Here is a 23,784-nt window from a genome sequence, read left to right on the forward strand (position 1 = left end):
AAGCTGAAATTTATGGAGAATTGCTTGAGAACGTGCTTGAGTCTAGTACTCCTCTTCGGATTATAACAAACCCCTAACGCGGAAAGACTCGCTTCTCTTTGTTTATGACTCCTGTGGAGTTAATTTTGCTACATTGATGGAAGTTCAAAGAAGTAAACCTTCAATGAACACTTTCACTTTCTTTAGACATATTTTTCTGTAACAGTAGTCACTAGATCCTGGTATCCTGCATTTGAGGAATGACCACTCTAGTCTGGACCCACTATTTGAAAACTCTATGGATTTGCTAAGCAATTTTTCTTCATCTTAATCTTATAAAAACGGTGAGTATTTGTTCTCGTAATTTTTCCTCTGCAAAAGGTCTAATAATCAGACACTCCACTTAACACTGGTAACTTTAAGAAACATGCTACTGTACTAATTTTACACTTTGGTCACATTCATTGTTTCTAGCCCTGAAGCTTCATTTCTAGGAAGCAAATCTAAATAAATTATCAGGCATTCAAACAAAATTATGTTAAAATTCCTCATAAAGTTATTCTTAAGCAAACCTAAATCAGGCTTGATTTAGAAGAAGGTAATGGTTTAAAAAACTGTAGTACAGCTCCAAGATAGAATTTTAGCCAGCTAGTAAATGATGTTTAATAATAACTTCAATGACATGGAAAACATTATACTATGTAGGATTCAAAACTGTGTTATACAGGGTCTAAAGTATCCAAAATCTAAAAGTATCCAAATATATATAAACAAACAATGTTTATCTTTCAGTAGTGAGCTTGCACCAGATTTTTATTTTTATCCCTGTGAATTTCTGCATGGCTCAAGTTTTCATAATGAATATGTACTAATTTTGTAATAATTTTCAAGAATGTAGTTTTCTCACAAAAGTGAAAAATGTATGTATTTATATATACATATATTTATAATATATATGTGGTGGTACTCAGTACAAGGAAAACAAGGAGAAATGTAAGAAACTGAATGCTTTCCATGATGAAAAATAGATAGAAAATGATTGGTAGACTTGGGGGTGGGGTGAGGAGGAGGGTAGAGTAGAAGTATAGGGATGAAGCATAGGACACAAGAAGTTCTGATAATAAGTACATGAATTAGGAGAAAAAGTAGATATATGAAAGAATAAGAATTCACTATTAAACTTGGCATTTTATGGTGACATCGGGACAGCCATGGAGAGTGATCCATTGGGCAGTTACGTGTTAATATAAGACCTAAAACTTAGGACCTTTTTGAAATATTTTAGTGTTTTAAAGATTCCAGTTCTTTGTATTAGGAGTGAATCTTTGAGTTGCAAAATCGGATATGATATTGTTATAAGAAACGTGCTTTATTTTACATTGCTATGTCAAGAAACAGATTAGAGCATGAGAGTTTTAAATTAAAAAAATTAAAAATAAGGATATTTGCATTATACTTTTGTGCAGTTACATTGTAGACCTGAGCTCCTAGCAAATAGCTCAGGGTTTATATAGTGTCTCTAACAGCACTCATGGGAGAAGTTAGTACCCTCCCCACACTGGTTTTGCTTACTTTCAGGGGTCTCTAGCAGGAAGGGCTCTCTCTTCTCAGTTGAACCCCACTTTCCATTTTGAATCTAACTACCAGAAATTAGCATCAGATCTTTGCTTCTCCATTGTTCATGAAAACACGTATTACCAAAGATGGGAAAGCTTTAGGGGAATGAAAAATATTTTTTTCCCTCAAGAATATAAAAGTCAGTGGTTCCTGCCTGAGAAATATTGAAATGGTTTCCCAGGAAGTTCTAGCTTAGTTTTCTTTTCCCCTGACATCATCATATATATGATTTATGATTTATATAAAGTTCAAATATGCCTTAATTGTACATAAGTTACCTAATATCGTCAAGTTTATTTAGAAAAAACAGAAGGTGGGTATTAACTTTTTTCAGTGAGTACTTAAATGAAGATTGAAAATAACTGTGTTTTTCAATTAGTGCGTCACATTTTATAGGACGTAGTAACATGCCACGGAGTCAGGTTTCTTTGCTTGTCACTTCACATCTAGGATCCCAACATAACGCCACCCAGCAAGCAATGCTATGTTTGTATAGGCAGCAATATGATATTTTTCCTGAGGTTTAAAAGGCAACATAGTTTCACATTTTGTACATTCAATTTCAACTCAAAACTACAGCATGAGTGGGAAAGGTGGAATATCAGACCTTGATTATTTTTTGTCACTGGGCCAAATCCTGGAAACCACCTCAAGTGGACCTTTATTTTCACCTGCAGCCCTGAAGCATAATTGAATTCCTTGCTCAGCAATCGTGCAACACTCAATAAGGGCGCAAAGTGAACAATTGACTTCATAATTTACCAGGTGCGCACAACTTCTCTGTGAATACAGTTAATTTATAAATAACTGCTAAAAGTCAGACATTAGGTCAGGATTTTACGTAGATGAATGTTATGCACAAGGAAAAACAATGTCCTTTTATAAATTATTTCATTCTGTTGAATGAGATGGATTGAATAATTGTTATTGTAATGTTAGAAAAAAATCTTTAAAAAACATTTTTATTAGATCACATTTATAAATACCCACTATTCTCTTGGTTATTCACTTGATTAAGAATAGCTAAAGAAAATGTTTATTTTAGAGTTAATTTTTAAGTGAAGTGCATAGAAAGATTTTTGTAAATAGTAATCCACATGCCTTAATATATTGAGTTCTGTTTTAATATCCAATAAGAGAATAGTTACCCCTAAATTAACTGAAATTGACAATGTTATATGTAATGCAGAGTAATCTGTGGTAATTGTTTTATGATAATAAAGTGGGAGTATGTGTTTCAAGGGAGAGAGGAATAAGTAAAATGAAAAATTGTGCAGTTTCTTAGGGTTGCATGGAATGATCATTGCCTGATTTGCTGTAGTGAAAAGTACACTTTCTATCCTGGCCTTTCACTGCCCTGTAATATGGCTCACAAGCATTTTAAGACAAAATTGGTTAACCATTCACACATTTCAACAGATCTACATCCAGATTGGTAGAGTATGAGAAGAACTGTGTGCATGGCTCAGAATTCACACTGACAGCATTGTATAATTATTTATCTTATATAATAAATGCCATTATTGGAGGGGTTTTGTCACTAGTGTGAAGCTGGACTTTGTTTTCATAGCATCATTTCTTTTGTCCTGGTTCTTAATCTGACATTTTAACAATGTAACAGCTTTTTATTTGGTTTATTATCATTGTTACAGTGGACCTCTCATTGCCATTGTTGGAAAATACATTTTCTTTGAAAATAATGTCACCAAGTTTTCACAGTTAAAAAACTTAAAGGGCTCCAGGAACAGTGAATTAATGAGGTACAGAATAAACAGAAGACAGAGGAGGCTCCAGAACATAAATCTGGCCCCTAATGTCTCAGCTTTTATGGCAGAAGACTCTTCTGTTCTGAACTGGTAGACATCACTTAGAGACAGTTCTGTCAGTAGAAACTCTGAGGTCTGGACACTCTTCCTAAGATATTTGGAGATCTTAGCAAACATTGTACAAAACTTGGTAACTTTTGGGTGGGACGCAGAATTAAGGGGAAAATAGGTCTGCTTTCTGAATTAGTTAGGAGGGTGGCCTCAGTTTAATGAGATGTGCACAGCGGAACCGTATCAATTGCTCCAGGATACTCAGTATAAGACTATATTTTATTTTGTTTTCCTTTTCCAAAATCAAATTAAATCTGGCTCTGGGTTTCTACTTGGGAGAATTAGTGAGACGTCTGGTATGAGTTCTGATTGTTGCCCTTTTCCTACTCACCTTGCCCCACATGCTCTCAGCCCGTCTTGGCCATTGGCTATGGCCTGCATGGACTGCATGGCCTCTGTTCCTCCTTCTCCTTAACAGAGCCATGTCTCTGCTGGTCCTTTACCGTGCCTGGCACTGCTGCCACATGTACCACACCAAACAGTACGTCTCCTCTGACACCCTGCCTTCTCTCAGTCAGTGTGGGACTGTGGTCTCAGCCACCTGCCCTGTCCTGCAAACCCAGCCAGAAGTCCACTCTACAGAACACCAGCCATTGGACAACTCAAAACAAAGAGCTCTAACTATCCTAGGGGCTAGAGGGAAAATTGTCTTACCATTTTTTCTGCGTCTGTAGCAGCAAAAACCATTTTTTTAAACTAAAAAAAAGATGACATATCCATTAATTCACCACCAACTCCTTTCAGTATAAGAGGCAAGTGACTGTGCTATTTTCACCTTCCCTTTGCTTTGTCATTTCTCCTAGCTGGGAAGGGTATAGGTGAGGAAGATTGTCCTTCTTTCCTCTTTTGTGTCTTGTAGTTTCCACACATCTTGTGCATATTTTGCTGCTGCTCATTTCTTAAGTTTCTATGAATTCTGTCTACTGCTCCCCCAACTCATATAAGAAGGTTAGAGTTAGATTCAAAACTATGCTTCTTTGTCTTGGTATTATTTTTAAGAGAAAAAAGTAACTATGCTGAACTCCAAACTGGCTTTCTCCTCACTCTCAAGCCATGGAAGCAAGTGTCATATCAAACAGTTGAGTCCTAAATTCTTACTAATTTTTTCACCAAGACTTTGCCAAAGTTTAGTTTATAAACTGGGGAAGAAAGAGCAATGATAATCCTATTAAAAACCAAAGATAAAGATCACATCAGACAATTAAGTAGAGATCAAGATCTATGTCAAGGTTTTCACTAACCAGGTAGCAGAGTTATAATGGAGAAACTGGGTTGGAAAAGTTTTTGTTCATTTTCAATCAGATATAATATTTTTTAAAATATTCTTTACACTTCAATAGAAAAATAAAAGTTTTTTCAGTATGGTTGAAGAGTAGATGTAATTGTTCATTATGGCAAAGGTAAGCCTCTGTCAGGTGGCTCATTCAATTTATCTCAAAATGGTTTAACTGCTACTGAGAATCAAAGTTAAGAATTATGTGCTCTTCGTTTGTTTATCAAGAGCTCCCATTACTATTTAGCTTTGAACATATAGGTGGAAATGAATGAATAAAACATCTTCACCAAATGTGCTATTGGGCTGAGTTATTAGCAGATCTTTATACATTCTAAACTCAGTTATAGCAGTAAAATAAATTTTTGTTTCTCAGTCTAAATCTAAGGCTGAAAAAACTTCAATTTGAGAGGACATCCACTTTAGTATTAAATTGAAATCCCACAGGATTTAGGCAGGAATTGATGAAATGCTACCCGATTGCTCTCAACTGTTGCCTAAATGTTAGTAACACTTAGCTCACTTAAGATCAAGCCCAATTTTACTCCACATTTACCCTTAAATCCTAAATCAAAATAATCTTTGGATTTTCAAGATTTGGCTATGGTAACAGAAAAAATGTAAAAATACATTGATTCCTTCAATGAATTACTTTGATTTAATTCTGTTGGAATAGCAAATGACACAAGTTTATAACTCTGCTGCCTCTCATGTAATTAGAAAAGTAGCATTCCAGGTGGTCTGCAACTATAGAAAAATGTTGCAAAGAAGCCTCAAGTAGCAGGGCATTCTTGACCTTAGGAGATTATTGATGGTGTTTATATGGATTGAGTCACAGAGACTTCAAGTATTGGTAACAAATGATGGAATTGTTCTAGGAAGGACTTGAGTATAAATTGATGCTTTAATGAATAAAGAAAATATTGCCTCTCTTCCTCCAGACTAAGGCTTGTTTTGTTTTGTCTCTGCATAATTCCCAAGTGAAAAAAATTTTCTTTTGACTAAGACTCAGGTATGAACTAAAGTGATTTATAGTCGGATCAGAAGCCAAGAGATTAGTGCCAAAATAGTGGTGAGATAATAAAATACTGAACTTGGATAGAATCCAGGCTCCTCAAATGTGAGTTGAAAAGAAACTGCTGATCAGTTAAGATAGACCAAAATGGCTGCTGTCTGGTTCAACTCTTAGCAAGAATGATGACTTCAATCCATTTTTTGGTTGGTTTCACTCAAATTTTCTACTGCTTGTTCAAGTGTTATATCCCAAATTGAGAATACGCAAATAGTCCCATGCCTGGTGTCTCTTTATTTCTTATGAAGGAAGTTTTAAGTTCAGTGGTCCGTCCCCAGCTATGAGGAACAGAGAACCATTTAACTTACTGCCACTAGGCTAGAGTAGGCAGCTCCAACCTTCAGGTTCAGCCTTATTTCCATATAAGGAAATCCTTGCATCCCTATGACCATGGCTTTCCAGGTTTAATTTCTATTGCTGCATTGGATAGACAAAACGTCTGAGTATCAGTCCCCACAACTGTTCCTCATAGTAAAACAGAATTCAGATCTTTCCCTGTTAAGACACACTCCCTTTGCAAGAGTTGTGGCTGGACCTGAGAATGCCAGCTCTCATCTCATGAGCTTCAACTTTTGACACCTTTTGATGATCAGTTACATCCCATCCTTGTTGGCTGCATGTCAGCACTTCCCAGCCCAAGCACAGAAATGTGGCTTTCCTCTTCATTTCCTATTTCATTGTTTAAATAAAACTGTACTATTTAGAGGTTATTTATATTAAAAAGGGAGTAAATAAAAAGAATCTGTAGAGTCAATATTGTGCTTGACAATTCAAGTTCCTACTGTCACTTTGGTGTTTACTTCCAGGACACATAACCCACTCCTAATGGTAATGGCTATCTCTTCCCACTGCCAAGAGTTATGTCAGTCACATGTTCAAAATTCAGACTTCAAAAGGAAAGCTGAGATAAATTATGGTTTTGTTTGAAAAAAATCCTTAATCCTTTTGGTTTGATGGCCTCCTCCCATAAAATCGCATGGAATGAAATACATGTATTTTTCCAGAAAAAAAGTAATATTTCATGAACAAATAAAAGTGTTGGATGGTATAAGCAGAGTCTGTCTAACATCAGGAGTTTTCCCAGGTTCATCAGTAAAAATAATGATATTAATTATCTTAACTGAATTCAAAATAGTGCTTAGCTAACTTTCAAAGATTAAACAAGTATAAACTCAGATATTCATGAAAATCTTTTAAATACATGCTAACTGCCCATTGACTGGTATCTTCAGAGACAGAGATATCCTGTGACAACCGGCAGCGTGTGCACCTGGCAGCTGATGTGATCAAGTGGAAATCATGGCAGCTGAACTTTAGGGGAAAATACTTAAACATTTTTTTCCCCTAGAATATAGAAGGGAGTATGGTTGCAAAGTGGTCAATGTATAGACTATGGTGTTGAGTGGTCATAATGTTGAACTTTCTTTTGAATCTCTGGTCATGGAGGAAGCCCTGCTTATCTGGCTAGGAGACTCTATTTTGGATAGAGCCGGGAGTGGGCACTCTGAGTCTGTTGGAAGTTAGGCCTCCGTCATCCCAGCCCTGTCCTCTGGGACACTTACTTGAGCACTAAAATGATTACCCTAGGAGTATAAATTGATTCCATCTCCCTATGTATACTCCTTTCCCTCCATCCCAAATATTCTCAAAAAGTCAGGGCCTACTACAAGGTCCAAGTTGTCTGGGAAGCAATTTGTTCCAAAAATCTATCCTCTTGTCCCTCTGGGATTCTACTCAGGAAGTATTGGGCTGAGTGAGCAAAGCCAATTAGTTCTGAGCCAACAAATGATGAGTGTGGATCTTGTCCCAATTTTGCCACTTACTGGCTCTGATATAATTACATTTCTTTCCATAGTGCCATAGATATAAAGTGGCATTATGTCTAGCAATGAATATGTTCTCAAACTGCAGCTAACATCTTTTTCTAGAAGAATTAAAAGCCCTACCTTGGTAGTTCTCCTCTATATTGTATTCCCTCCTGATCTTGTCCTTCAGCCCAGTGATCTAAGAACATAATGCTTTTATGTTGTGTCCTATAATGTGACTTCAGAAACAATGGCTTGAGTGTCATTATTTAACCTCAGCATAATTACAGTGGGGGAATGTTTTTTAAAATATCGTTAATTTTTGTATATTTCTTTCTAAGATGAAACATGCCTTTTTTCCCTCCACTAAAGGAAAACATAAGCTTAAATCAGAGGCTGTCTGGTATTTTTTAAAATGCATAAACATATGTTTACTATTGTGTAGAACAGCTGTAATTTGACTGTAGTTGACTAATTCTGATTGTGTTTGGATTATGTCATTCAAGAGCAGTCACAAAGAATTTACTGATTTAAGTCTTATATAATTTAAAAAATCGTTCTCAGAAAGTCATTATGTATAGAAAATTTCTTTCTCCTCTTACCTTCATTATTGTTTAGAAAAGCAATTGCATCATGCAAAGTGGTCATTGAGTCTGTAATCTACCAAATTCATGGGGATGGTATTATAATGTCAGAATATGTCAAAATTCAGAAATAAATGAACTGCTTTGAATCATCATTTCATGGCTATTTTAGTGCAATTATAAAGATCTAGTAATGTTTCTGATGCTACAAATAATGTAATAAATATTATTTCAATATTAAAAGAATTTAGTAAATTACAGTGAATCACTGGGAGGAAAAGGGTATATGTAAATGCAGGCATAATTTTATGATTTTTTTCCTCTAACATTTTCTCCTTCATACTCTTTTGTCACTCTACATTGTTTTATTCTTATATCTTATTCTTTTCTTTTTTTAATCCCCGTAGCTCCACAATTGCCATCTTAACAATGATTTGAGAACTATTAAAAGATAAATGTCTACAATGTTATTTTAATGACTTTTATGTTCATTTTTCTATTAGAGACATAAAATTCTTTATATTGAATGCTCTTTGTTGATCTGGCTATTGATGAATGCCTGGTGAATACCTGGTGAGGAAAGCAGCAGAGAGAGAAGAAAGAATTATGGGGTATATACCACATTTCAGGGTACAACGAGTCAGTCAAGAGGGGGGAAAAGGCCATGCTGCAGTGCCTCTCGTGAAAATAAGATTTTTGAGTGCCTTTCAAAGTCCAGATTTTTTTTTGGCATAATGAGAACATTTTTCATGTGTCAGAACAGGTTTTGATTATAACTATATAAGTGAAAGCACAGATATGTTGATAAGGTGACCTTCATCTTAAAGTGTAAGATTAATTGTCTAAAGTACTTTTAGAGCAAGCAAAAACTGAATAGGAATAAAGCATGTGAGTCATAGGGCTACCTGACTGTAGAATTCAGCTGTTTATGTTTGAATGAAAATAGCAATTTCAAGTACAAATCAAATGAAAGTCCACTTAAATAAGCATCCTGTGTCATCACTTCACTGCTTTTTTCCCCAACCAAGAATAATCAGGATGACTTTTGGGCGAAGTCAATCCTTATGCTCACAAGTATCCTTGCCCCGTAAGGATTTAGAGCATTTGCAAATCCAGTTGTTAAAGTGGCTTACAGCTATCCCGCAGAAAGCGTGTTTGTTTGGTGTTCTTCCTTCCTTCCTTTCTTTCTTCCTTCCTTCCTTCCTTCCTTCCTTCCTTCCTTTTTCTTCCTTCCTTCCTTCCTTTCTTTTTCTTCCTTCCTTCCTTCCTTCCTTCCTTCCTTCCTTCCTTCCTTCCTTTCTTCCTTCCTTCCTTCCTTTCTTTTTTGATTCTAGCCTTATTTTCATGAAATATCTCTCATCAAGAATACGTTGTTTTATTTTGCAAATTCCATATAAATATGCAATTGAGATAGATATACTTGTATAGTTCTGTCAGATTTGGGCTGTTGTGTTCATTGTTTGGAGCCATACTTTGGGCAGGGTGTTTCCAGAGGAGAGGATCTCCTGGAGGCAGTGTCCATAAGCTCTTTTCAAAGGTCAGAAAAGGGCCCTGGAAAGAGGCTCTCTCTGAAAACGGTATATTAAAAAAACCCCTGTCTGCCTCTTCCTGGATTTGCTTCTGTGGATGATACACTGAAGCATGTGGCATTGCCATCTTCCAGCTTGTTCTGGAGAAGAGCTTCTACCATGTTTCTACTGCCTTTTTCAGGTTGGACCTCTGACCTACCATGTTTTATTCCACTGGCTCCCCATCATTTCCCTCCCACTCTCCGTATACTTTATTCTTTCAAAAAGCCAAATTCCAATGTCATCTCTTTCATGAAAACTTCTTTGAATACTTCAGTCATACATATTTATTTTAACTGTTCATACGAATTTCCCCTGCCCTCTCTTAGAGCACCAATTAACTCTCACAGCAACCATTGGAGTGCCTTGTAAGGTTATCATCTCTCCTTGGCATGTTCAAGGAGAAGTAATGTTCTGGTACTTTGCATATAGGAGGTACTTAATAAATACATATTCTGGAAATATTTCCTGATATAATATTATCCTATATGTAATAATGAGTTAATAACAAAAGCTAATGTCATTTATGCATGCACATACGTACACAATCAGTTACAGTACTTGTGGCGGCCCGTCGCGACAATCTGAAAAGAGACCCGAGGCAAGGGAATGAGGAAGAAAGAGGGGACAGAAAGTCAGGGGACGGGAGGGACACTCAGAACCATTGCATCAAAAGTGTCATTCTTTATTAGCAGTTTGTAGCTTTTATACAATAACCACAGGAGCTACTGTCGAATAAGCAAAGCATAAAAACAGGCCAAGTTCCTTATTTTCCAGACTGTCCCCCTTGTGACCCTGCTTGCTAAAGCATACTTCCCTATGACCTCATGGAAGGATGAGAACTCTCAAGGGATAAGGAGGAGGAATTGTGGTAGACCCTTATTTTTAAAGGTCAGGGGCTGACCGGACCTTAGCATTTAACCACATCAGGGGCACGTGTGCAGGGCGCATGGAAGAGTCCCAAGAGCTGTTGCTCTACTTGTGGGAGGCGCTTCCCCCTGACAAGAAGGGGAACTTCCCTCTAAGGAGCTATAGTTCGACCGGTCACTCCTGTGCTGCCGCTTCCCACAAGTACTAACAATTGATGACAAGGTCCGTTGGGTAATTATCAAATTTTATCATTGAAATGGATAAAATCCTTATCACTATTTCGTTTTCTTATTCATGTTTGTTCACTGAAAGGGTAAGCTGGCTTAAGAGGGGCAAACACGATCAATGGTAAAATCCAGTCTTGCCAAGTTTACTGTGTATTTTTGTTTTGTTGCCAACATACATTTTTGGTGTAAAACAACTTATGACAAACTAAGTTGCCATCAAACAAGCCTTATTTTTGGTCTTAGGTTTTGTATACTCTGTGGCCCGATCCAAAAATTCCAAGGCTTTCACATGAAGAGAAGTGGGGAAAAAAAACCAAAAACCATTCATGTGAAGTACCGGAATTATTATTTTTTAAATAAATGCTCATATTTACTGAAAGTTAAGGATCTGTAGCAAGAAAGAACCCACTTTAAATTTCCATAAAGACATAGATATTTCAGAAATTATACTAAAATGGGATATTGAGATTCCTACTTTGAACCTGGTCTTTTATTGCTGCAGTAATAGTTTAATCACAGAACAGAATTTTATGAATTTTATTTCTATGGACACATAGCTACTTTCTTTTCTTAATTTACTTATTTAAATTCAGCTTAGTCAACTTACAATGTAGTATTGGTTTCAGGAGTAGAACCCAGTGATTTATCACTTACATGTAACACCCAGTGCTCATCCCAACAAGTGCCCTCCTTAACACCCATCACCCATTTAGCCAGTCCCCCCATCCGTCTCCCCTCTAGCAGCCCCCAGTTTGTTCTCTGTCTTTAAGAATCTCTTATGGTTTGTCTCTCTGTTTTTATCTTATTTTTCCTTCCCTTCACCTATATTCATCTGTTTTGTTTCTTAAATTCCACATATGAGTAAATCATCTGATATTTGTCTTTCTCTGCCTGACTTATTTTGCTTAGCATAATGCACTCTAGTTCCATCTATGCTATTGCAAATGGCAAGATTTCATTCTGTTTGACCATCAATAGCTACTTTCATAATCCATTCTCTGTTCCATCCAAGTATGCAAAAGCAGTACCAGAACCTTAATGGAGACTATCAGTGAAAGAAGACCAGGCAAGAGCATAGGCTATTCATCCCTATAGGAGTCCCGTAGTTATTTGGTAGCAGAGGAGTGTAAATTCTGTAACACACAGAAGCTGAAATGCCACTGAGAATGTTTCATGTTACCAACAGAAAAGAGGAAAATGGAAACCAGCATCCATACTTCCTCTAAATCATCTGTACTCAATAAATACTGAGTCAAATTCTTGTTTTATATTTTCCTTATGACAAATATACTTAAGTAATTGGATGTTTCCATTTTATGGAACTGGGAGTTTTACTCATATTGAAATCCACAATCATAGCTTTTCATATGGAAATTTCTATTCCTCAACTATACCAGCATAAAAGTCTAGCTTTTATTACTTCGAACTTTGTAAAGGGACACCAGATCTTGCTGTTAGAGAATGTATAATGCATCATTTACAAGCATTTCAGATTATAAGGAAATTTATTTACCACAAATATGATGGTTCCTTTGAAAATGAGACTGTTATTTTAAAACTGAATCTAAATGGATCTAAATACTTATAAAGGATGTCTTAAGCAATATTTTGAGTGCCTATGGGATATATTGCATATAGATAATTATTTAGGGAACAATTTTTGTGCTGTAGAGATTTGGTGACTTCTTACTAATCTTCATAATATATCTGATGACATATAAGCAAACTTTAGGCTAAACCTTCTTTACTTTGGATAGTGCATTTGCCACACTGTTTCAAAACTTTAGTAACTATTCTTTATTACATTATACTATTGAAATGGGGTGTCATTAAATAAGAAATGAAAAATAGCAAGACTACCTTTGCAGTTGTTTCTTAGCTTTATATTTTTACAAAACACATTGAGTCATACACCCTTAAAATCCTATCACAGAGGGGCACCTGGGTGGCTCAGTCAGTTAGGTGCTGACTTTGGCTCAGGTCAGGACCTCACGGTTTGAAGATTTGAGCCCTGTGTCAGACTCAATTTGACTCATGGTAACTAATTGAGTTATGACTACTCTATTTATCTGTGCTGACGGCTCAGAGCCTGGAGCCTGCTTCGGATTCTGTGTCTCCTATCTCTGCCCTTCCTCCACTTGTGTTCTCTCTCTCTCTCTCTCTCTCTACTCTCTCAGCCTCAAAAATAAATGAATAAACATTTAAAAAATCCTATCACAGAACTACGAGAATGAAAGGGCATTTAAAAGTCATCTAACCCAGAGAATTGTAACTTTGTTACGCCAGCAAAACTCTTTTTTTCCACGTAACATTTATATGAATATGAAATATGAAACAGATGGAAAGTGTAGCAACTCTGGTGGAAGAGGAGAAAGTAAGCTCAACCTCATCCTCATCCCCTGCAGCAGGACTCTGATGCAACAATCTGATGATTATTGATCTGCCCGACCTGTTCAGATCTTTCCTAAAACAGTCTTTGACAGATAATCTCACTGTCTCTTCTGTAATACTTCCAGGGACAGGAAACATGGTGCTTTATGAGAGGGGCCCTTTCTTGTTTTGGGTGTGCGTATGTGAATGTGTCAATCATTATAAAATTTTTAAAAAGTCCCTTGTATTAAACTTCCAAGTAACATTTCCCTATTATCTTATTTTTGTTCTTGGGTAATTATTTTATATAATAACTTTTCAGATATTTGAAAACAGTATAGCCCTTTAACCCATGTCATCCTGGGCAAAAATAAACTTGACTAAAAGTGTTCACATTTCCCTTCTCGAAAGTGACATACACTCTGGCCTCTGCTTTGATCTCCCTGGGTGATGCTGTGTTCGGGAGACAGAGTGGCTTTGTCCTTTGGTTGCAGCCATCAGCAAAAAAGAATCATATAGCAAAATCTAGATGAAGTTTGGATTCTGATTAAAGCAGTCCCTGGAAGATATAGAGAGTCTAGTATTTTCAAGTCCTTGGCATTTGACAGATATCAAAAACTGGACTCAAAGCAAGAATGACTAAAATGCTACATAAACAATACAAATAAAAATAGTTTCAGAGCAGGGCGCCTGGGTGGCTCAGTCGGTTAAGCTCCCGACTTCAGCTCAGGTCATGATCTCACGGTTCGTGGGTTCGAGCCCTGTGTCGGGCTCTGTGCTGACAGCTAGCTCAGAGCCTGGAGCCTGCTTCAGATTCTGTGTCTCCCTCTCTCTCTGACCCTCCCCTGCTCGCTCTCTCTCTCTGTCTCTCAGAAATTAAAAAACATTAAAAAATATAAAAAAAATAGTTTCAGAGATAAAAAATAGAGAGATTTCATGTTAAAACCTAATATAGAAGGAAAAGAACATTTTGTGGAGACCCTAATCCCATATACAGGAAATACTAATTACATAGTATAAGATGTTTATGTGTTCCTCCTATTCTGAGAAATAACAGGCTAACTACAAACATTTAATAGAAGCTTCCAGGCCCATATAGCTAGGAAATAGCCATACCTGCCATCCATTTGTTTGGGGGTAGTAACTCTGACAATGCAGGTCTCAGCCATTTTGCATTTTTTTTTTCAATCTGCAATAGTAACATGCTGCAGGTACAATACTTCCCACCTATCCCCTCCTAGCCTTCACATTTTACAATTTTTTTCAATCAGTTTAGTGAGATCAAGTTCTATTCTATTTACTTTTTATTATGCCATCATTGCTTTCTCAGGAAGTGGGGTTGGAGGTCACCCTGGACTGGGAAAAATACAGGAACGAGTTAGGTTTTCCATGTTTAAGAATGAATAAACAGGAGATAAAAGGCAACAACAGAAAATCCAGGAGCAACAGAAGGCTTCTGAGAGATTTTGGGACACAGTAAGGTGTGTAGAAGAAGGGTGTATAATAGCATCATTATCATCAGTATCACTGTCAGTATCATGGGAGCTAACCTTATGGAGCACATGCTATGGGCCTGGTTTGGCTCCAACAATTTGACTCATGGTAACTAATTGAGTTAGGACTACTCTATTTATTATACGTATGAGTAAATAAACACAGAGGGATTAAGTGAACAGTCCAGTATCACACAGTTAGTGATAAAACAAAGGTTAAAAAATAAACAGTCATGGAGCACCTGGATGGCTCATTTAGTTAAGCAGCTGACTTTGACTCAAGTCATGATCTCACCATTCAGAGTTTGAGCCCTGCATTGGACTCTGTGCTGACAGCTCAGAGCCTTGAGCCTGTTTCAGATTCTGTCCCCCTCTTTGTCTGCCCTTCGCCCACTCTCTCTCTCTCTCTCAAAAATAAACATTAAAAAAATTGTTTTAAATTAAATAGTCTGACTTTACAACTCAAACCATTTAAAAAACAGCCTTATTGAGGCATAATATGCAAAGAATTTCAAAAATTTCTTGTGTATATTTGGATGAGTTTGGACATAGGAAAACACCTGCAATACTATCACCACAATCAAGGTAATAAGCATATGTAATATGCCCCTGAGTTTCCTGTATTATTTTCTTTGTGTGTGGTAACAATACTGAGCATGAGAGGTACTCTTTTCACAAACTTTGAAGTGCACAGTATCATATTGTAGCTATAGGTATTATAGTATTGGGAAAACTGGCTATTCACATGCAAAAAATCAGCTCAGAAAGTATTAATGACTTACAAAATCACATACAAAAATCATCTCAAGAAGTATTAACAACTTAAGCAGAAGACCTGAAACTAAAACTCCTAGAAGAAAACATAAAGGAAAGTCTTCTTGACATTGTTCTTGACACAGATTTCATGGATATGATACCAAAAGCACAGGCAATAAAAGTAAATATAGAGAAGAGGAACAACATCAAACAAAATCTTCTGCACAGCAAAGGAAACAACCAGCAGAATAAAAAGGTAGCCTTGAGAATGGGAGAAAATACTTGCAAAGTATATGTCTGATAATGGGTTGATTTTCAAAATATATAAGAAACTCCTACAACTCAATAGCAAACCAACTAACCAACCTGATGCAAAATATGAGCAGAAAACAATCATTAAACAATCATTTCTTCAAAAATACATCAAATAGTAAACAAATAAATGAAAAGATACTCAACATTATTGATTATCAGGAGACTGCAAGCCAAAATCACAATGAATTGTCACCTCATACATTAGAGTGGCTATCATTGAAAAATCAAGAGATAAATGTTGGAGAAGATGTGGATAAAAGGGAACCCCTGGGTACCATTGGCAAGAATGTAAATAGGTATAATTACTATGGGAAGCAGTATCGAGTTTGCTCCAAAAATTAAAAACAGAGCTCCTGTATGATCCAGCAACCCCATTTTTGGGTATATATCTAAGGGAAATAAAAGTAGTCATGAAGGGACATCTTCACTCTCATGTTCCTTGCAGCCAAGCTGTGGAAGCATCCCAAGTATCCACTGACAGATGAATAAAGAAAATGTGATATATACATACAGTGGAATACTATTAAATGTTTACAAAAAAAAAAAAGAAAGGCTTCCATTTGCAACAACATGGGTGAACCTGGAGGACACTATGCTAAGTGAAATAATCCACTCACAGATGGACAAATACTGTATGATTCCATAATATTATATGAGGTACCTAAAGGAGTCAAACTCACAGAAGCAGAGAATACAGTACTACTTGTCAGGGACTAGAGGGTGTAGGAAATGGGAAGTTGTTATTCAGTAGGTACAAAGTTTCTGAGGTCACACTTTTAATTATCACATTTAACTTTGAAAAATGATTTAACGTTTAAAACAGAAGAAAATAATATACACCTTTCATATTCTTGTCTGAAAAGTAAAAAATAGAAGTATGAAATAACAAATAAAAGATGATTTTAAGAAATGAACAAAAAATGAGAGCTAAAGGAGGTAAAAAAATGAAGGTAAAAATATAAGTGTGGGACATAAAGAGGAAAAAAAAGCTTAATTACTGAATTGTCAACTGCATTGGAATTTGTTAAATCAGAACTGGCATGCATAAACTCGAACACATGAAGAGAGCTGGGAAGATGTCCCAGGATAAAAGAGATGGAGAGAAGTTGGAAAAAAATCACAGATGAAGATGAGAGTAAACAGCGATCAATCAACATTAGTATAATTGTTGTACTTGACAAAAACACACAGAACAGAAATGATAATCAAGAATATGATAGGAAACATCTCTCCTGAAATGAAAGGAAATTGAGTGATCAGATACAGATTCTCTATTATAGAACATCAAATGAAATTAAATGGAATAGGAATTCAGACACAGCAGAGTGAAATGTTTTAATCAAGTCACTCAGAAAAGCAAAAAAATTCGACTGACTTTCTTTCATTTAAATGAAAATGTTTTGAGATTGATGAGTTATAAAACACACTCATATAGGAGAGCAAAGAAAGATAGTGGTAGGTGTTCAAGGGGTGAAGAAAGTAAACATTAACCATATGGGTTTTCCAAAACAAAAGTGTTTATTTCAGTCAAAATTAAAATAAAGGCATCGGGAATCACGGTATGAGGATTGGAGTAATTTAATGTGAGTTTGATGTTAGTTTATTATTATAAATAAGGAAAAACAGAATGGCATTTGTTAAAAATAATTACATTAATTGAATAAATATACAATCGCAATAAAAATTAGTTTGGAGTATAGTCTTTCAGATTTGGGCTACAAATAGTTGGGATTCAGAAAATCTGATCAATCAAAAGCATAGTTTTATTCTCAGATTTTCTAGAAAAAAAATAAGTAGATAGTGTTTTACCAGGCATTGTATTAGGATCTTCACAGACATTAGCTCATTTAAGCTTCTCACCAATCTTGCATGTTAGGTATTTCTGTTATAGTCTCCTTCCAACAGATAAATAAACTGAGGAAGCTCAGACAGATCATAATAGTTTTCCAAAGTTTCACGTTTAGTGAGAGGCAAAGCAGATTTGAACTCAGGCAGTCAGACTACAGGGAACTGCTGTTAATACCACCTTATGAGTTACTCATATTCTCTAATGGGAAGATTCCCAAATCACTGACTCTTGGTATTATTCAAAACTCTACATATAACATCTTCTGTGGCAGCTTCTTAGAAGTGAATAATCTTATTGATTAATATAATTGGCTTTTTAAAAAATGTTCATTCATTTTTGAGTGAGAGAGACAGAGCATAAGCAGGGGAGAGGCAGAGAGAAAGAGGGAGACACAGAATCGTAAGCAGGCTCTAGGCTCTGAGCTGACAGCACAGAGCCCAATGCAGGTCTTGAACGCATGAATGGTGAGATCATGACCTGAGTTAAAGTTGGCCATCCAACTGACTGAGCTACCCAGGCTCCTCGAATTGTTCCCAATTCTATACTTGAAAGGGATTTTGTTCATTTCAAATATATGAGTACCTTTCTGGCAGTCATGTGTATATGAACCATACACTAACTAATTCATCAAGTGTCACCTCTCACACCTTACTTGGGACTACTGCTTTAATTTGAAGACCATCCTCAAATGCTCACAACTAGAAACCAAAATATTAATGGAAGATTAGAGAAGAAATAAATAGCTTTGTATTTTACTTCCATATTCCTCTTCCTTTCCCCTCTCCCTCTCTCTTTCTCTGTCTCTCTCTTTCTTTTAGCTTCAATGTCTAAGTTTCTTATGGTTAATATATAATGAAAGAATTGGGAATGAGTTCACTAAGTTTCCTAGGGAAACTTATGCATGGGTTACCAAAAAGCATTACTTCTGGGGAGCTTGGCTGGCTATGGAAGCACACCACTATGCCTTCATTAAATTTAGTTATGCCACGGACTGTTGAACTATCTTCATTAAGGCATCTACCAAGATTTTGCCCCACAGGCCTTTTTTACAGAGTGAAAATAAAAGCAATGAGTTGAGTCAACCAGTTAGACAGGTATTTTGGGTTCATACAGATGAAACAACTAGTTAATTGGCTATATCATTCATTTTCATCCAATTGTTTTTGCATTGAAAAGTCAGAGCCTGGGCTTTTCCAGAGCGGCATATGCCTTTGAGTGAACTTTTATCTTTCAAATTAGGCTCAACAACAACAAAGACAAAACACATTTCTTTCTGGTCTCCTCCATATGGGTAACTGATATTATCACAGCGAGAGCTGAGCAGCCTAGAATATGTAATTTCTTTTTGTAAAAAATTATTTTCATCTTGGGGAAAAGCTGTATTTGGCAATGCATCAGTTCCTCTGCTTTTGTTCATTATTTATTTGAACAAAAGTAATTATGCTTACAACAAATTAAGCATCAGAATTTTTCTTTTGGTTTCTGGTAGTGTATTTTGCATTCTACTACCAGTTTTATCATTAAATCTGTCTGGTTTTCATTGTTCTAATCAAAAAAGCCACATTCATTTTTAAAAATTTAGATATAGCATGCTAATAGTTTTGGCTTATTAATGAACTCTAATTATCATTGTGTCCAAAAGTTTATACAAGTGGCTGAAAAACAAATTATTAAATGCTCACAAATATTGATTTTGATGTAAATTTTAGATGAATAAACCTTTAATGAATACTGAAAAAATTTAGTTGAATATATTAAATGTGACACAATTATTTGTCATACTTCAGCATCACTTGACCCTAACGTGTTCCAAATAACAGATATCATTTTTGAGAGTCTTATAATCATTGAAAAATTCAGATGTTTCAGGCATGGTCTGTGGATAAAATATGTCAGGATACTCAGCTTTTAGTATTCACATTTTTAAAATAATTTTTTACGGATTATCCATTGTCACTTAAATATGGATGGATGGATCAAAAATTACCACAAAATTATCAGCCTTTGAAAAAGACTATTTTCCCATGTTCAGTTCTATACGGCATTTATATAAAAGTAATACATCACGTATCCATTACAAAACTTCACCATATAGTTTATTTACTGTCTTGTTTTCTTAAGAGACAGAAGGTGAAACGATAGCACCTTCCTTTATGTAAAATCGTCAATTCTTTTGACTGATGTTGCTTTTAGTGAGTTTTTGTCATTTTTCAGCGGTAGACTCTAGAATTTGATTACAAAATATAACCTCAGATATTAGACTAAGTTACATAACATTTTAAATGTACAGGAAGTTTTTTTTAAAAAAATTAAAAAATAATAAAAAATAATTTAAGAAACTTTATTTTTCAGAGAAATTGAGCCAAAAGCACAGCATTCCAAATATCCTTAGCCCTCACACACTAACAACTTCCACCCACTATCAATATCTTATGCCACATTTATTATAATCAATGAACTTACACTCACACATCGTTATCCCCCTGCTGAAGTCCACAGCTGATATTAGGATTCACTATTTGTGTTGTCCATTCTGAGCTTTAACAATTGTGTAAAGGCATGTATCTAACATCGTTGTGATACAAAATCATACTGACTTTCATTGCCCTAAAATTCCTCCATGCTCTGCCCATTCACCCTTCCCTTTCCTGACCCTTAATAACCACTAGTCTTCTTATATCTCTACAGTTTGCCTTTTCCAAAATGTCATTTAGCTAGATTCACACAATGTGTAGCCATTTTGGATTGGCTTCTTTCATTTTAGTATTCATTTAAGCTTCCTCCAAATCTTTTCATAGATTGATAGCTCATTTATTTTTAGTACTGAATAATAGTACATTGTCTAGGTGCACCACAGTTTATTTATCCATTCACCCACTGAAGGACATCCTGGTTGTTTTCAAGTTTTAGCAATTATGAATAAAGCTGCTATTAGCATCTATGTGCAGGTTTTTGTGTGGACATAAGTTTTCAACTCCTTTGGGTAAATACTAAGATCAGATGGTAAGAATATGTATGCATATACTTAATTTTGTAACTGCCAAACACCTATTCTCATAGGTATACTTATATATGAGACACATATATCCACAAGCATACATGAAGCATGTATATGTACAGGTATGTATGTATGTATATATATAATATGTTATATAAATATATTCTCTCCTAGGTGTCTGAACCTCAGGGAGATCTTTGAATTTATCTCCTATCTTAGGCTTCCAATAAAAATAAGATCATGTATTGTGTTTACATAGCATATATAGGCTTATGTATATGTATATATGTATGTAAACATAGCATATATAATTCAATACATTTTTCCCACTGTTTTCTCTTTGCCATTTTAGAAGTTTCTTCTTTTTAAAATGTTTATTTATTTTTGAAAACGAGAGCGAGAGTGTGAGCAAAGGAGGGGCAGAGAGAGAAAGGGACAGAAGATCTGAAGCTGGCCATGCTGATGTCAGCAAGTCTGATGTGAGGCCTGAACCCACAAACCCACGCGAAGTGCTCAACTGACTGACTCCTGAGCCACCCCGTAGCCCCCATTTCGGAAGTTTCTACTAAGATAACCTCTCAGGCTAGAGATTCTGTCTTGAGTCATGCCTCATTGAGTAAGGAGACCATTGGAGGCCCTTCTCATTTCTGTTCGTGTTTTTGATTTTTAGCATTTCTTTTTTATTCTTTCTTAGAATTTCTGCATCGCTGCTTACCTTATCCATGTGTTCTTTCCCCATTTAAAAAAGATAGCATATTAATCACAGTTGTTTTAAATCCCTGGTCTGGTAAATCCAACATCTCTGCTGCTATATTTGAGGTTTGCTTTGCTTTGTTTCTTCACACTACTTTTTGTCTTTTAGTACTTAACCTTTGTCATTTTTTCTTGATAGCCAGGTCTAATGAGCTGGATAGAAGGAGTCCGTCATTGGTTCCTGCAGAGGGTTCTGCTTGTGGGTTTCTACTAGGTACAAAGTTGTAATTTTTTGTGTTCTCCTGTGCATCTCTCCAATTTGAGGGGCAGTAGGTTTTGCTCTATCATTTTGCTTCTCTGATGGATCTCAGGAAGAGTTGTTGGTGTTTCAGTTTGTTCAGAACTTTTTGTTAGGATAGGGTGATGGCTTTTAGGCTCCTTACCAGCTGGACTGAAAATAAGAAGGTCACTTATTTTTTTACAAGAGGAAAATTTTAAGACAACCCTTGATGGTCTGGTTTAGAAGGTGATACCTAGATAAGATCCGTGTGCAGACAGGAGAGTCGAGTTGACTAAAATCCCCTCACATCACCCTTCCTACAAACTCATTTTAGTTTTGAGTCTATAGTTTAATTAAAATATTAGTAAAAAGGCTCTTTGAATAATTACATTCCTAGAATTAAAAACATAGTGATAAAATATATGGAAAATAACATATTTTTATTTATTTATTCTATTTTAAGGCCTCTGAAGATATAGAAAATGCTTTGAATAAGTTCCTTTCTTCATAAAAAATAACATAGTTAATAATAGCATGCAAACCACACATTTGTTATGATGATATCCCATCCCTCCATGTTGTCATTTACTTAGTGGAGTTGTGGGGATTAATTTTTAACTTAATTTAAATTAATATTCACAGACTTCTGTGAAAGAAATAAACACTAAATAGCAATTGCTGAAATGCAATGTTCTCAGTATTTATAACAAAATAAAAGGTAAAATTTCATAAGAAAATCATTTTTAAGAACTTTAAACAGTATTAGGAATATAATAGCAATTCATTTGTTACTACAAATAACAAGTGTTTTTCAACAACAAATGGAAAGTACAAGACTATAAATCTATACAATTTTTGTTAAAGACATTAGAACGAATAGTTGATCCAGAAACAGCAAAAATATGTAAGTCATCTTTAAATTATTTAAATAACTTGGTAATGAAGAAAGTATTCCTTCACAAACAGTACCAATTCAGGGCCTACGTTTCTTTGACTATTTTGTGTTATCAATAGATTGTTCACATTTCCAGACATTCCATTGGCATTAACATTACTTTAAAAGGCAATGTTTTTTATAGGCTTGTTATATGTAATATTGCTTATGACATGCTTGCACAAATGTTCATAAGAGTTCTGCCTTAGTTTTTTGAGTAACTACAATATAGACAATTTAACAATAAAAGTTATGTTAACGCAATAATAAAGTATACAGTTTAATGGAATTGTTCATAATTAAAAAACAGCTAGATGTTTGAAATTATAAAATGTTATGTCATAACTTTTTTCTTGAGGTTAACAGATCAGATCTACCTTTTCCATATTAACTTGAACCCTTCTCCTTGAAATGCATTCATTCATGCATATACTTCAGCCACCAGTCTGGAATTCAACAACTAATGTATGAAACCATGGATGGCTCAGTTTCAGAAATAAACACAATTATCCAAACAAAGAGACACTGTGGCTGAAGTATTATAATGTATCTTATTAAGTGAAGTTTAATTTATTGATAAAATACTTCAAAGCAAAGCCTGGTTGAGTAAAAAGGACTATGAGAGTTGTATATGATTCTAGGGACTATTGTCCTCATTAAGACTATGGGATAATTTTCAAAAATTATTCTCTAGAGAAATGAGAAAGAAGTTAACTGTTAAATATATATAATGTATAGGTTACCATTTAGATAAAAAAGTATGAGTTATGTATGCATAACAATTGGCTCCCTTCTTTATTATAAAAATTATTAATACATTGGTAAGGTCTCCCTTAGTTCTATTCTGTGCCCTAAAAATAATGGTGATGGATGTCAAAATAAAATAAAAAATTAGGAAACTTACACCAGCCTTGGTAGCTTACCCCACAGTGGATCTGTCCAGAGCAACCAGCCACTGGGACCAATTGGGCATTATCTATCCTTGAGATGTCTCACCTCAGTTCTGGCTAAAATGGTGAAGAGTCAGTAACCAGGACTGTAGTAGTAAACACTACAAGTACCGTGTTGAGCACTTAGTATTTTCCATGGAGTATTCGCTCCATGTAGAAGAAATTTGTGAAAAAAGTCACTATGGGAATGTGTACCAGCATTAGTATAAAAACAAATGTAGCAAGGAAATAGAAACTTATCTTCAACTTCCAAATGAATGAATAAGATAATATA

General features: G+C 35.4%; 1 long non-coding RNA gene across 1 annotated transcript in view; it reads left to right on the forward strand.

Moving 5' to 3' along the window:
- The first annotated feature begins 30 nt into the window (after window positions 1-30).
- LOC115296697 overlaps window positions 31-23,784 on the forward strand; it is an 81,531-nt gene continuing 57,777 nt past the window's right edge. Inside the window, exons 1-2 of the long non-coding RNA XR_003911006.1 lie at window positions 31-323; window positions 2,274-2,361. This is a non-coding gene — a long non-coding RNA (uncharacterized LOC115296697). The remainder of the gene's footprint in view (window positions 324-2,273; window positions 2,362-23,784) is intronic.

The sequence above is a fragment of the Suricata suricatta genome, chromosome 7 (genome assembly GCF_006229205.1).
Source record: "Suricata suricatta isolate VVHF042 chromosome 7, meerkat_22Aug2017_6uvM2_HiC, whole genome shotgun sequence".
NCBI lineage: Eukaryota > Metazoa > Chordata > Mammalia > Carnivora > Herpestidae > Suricata > Suricata suricatta.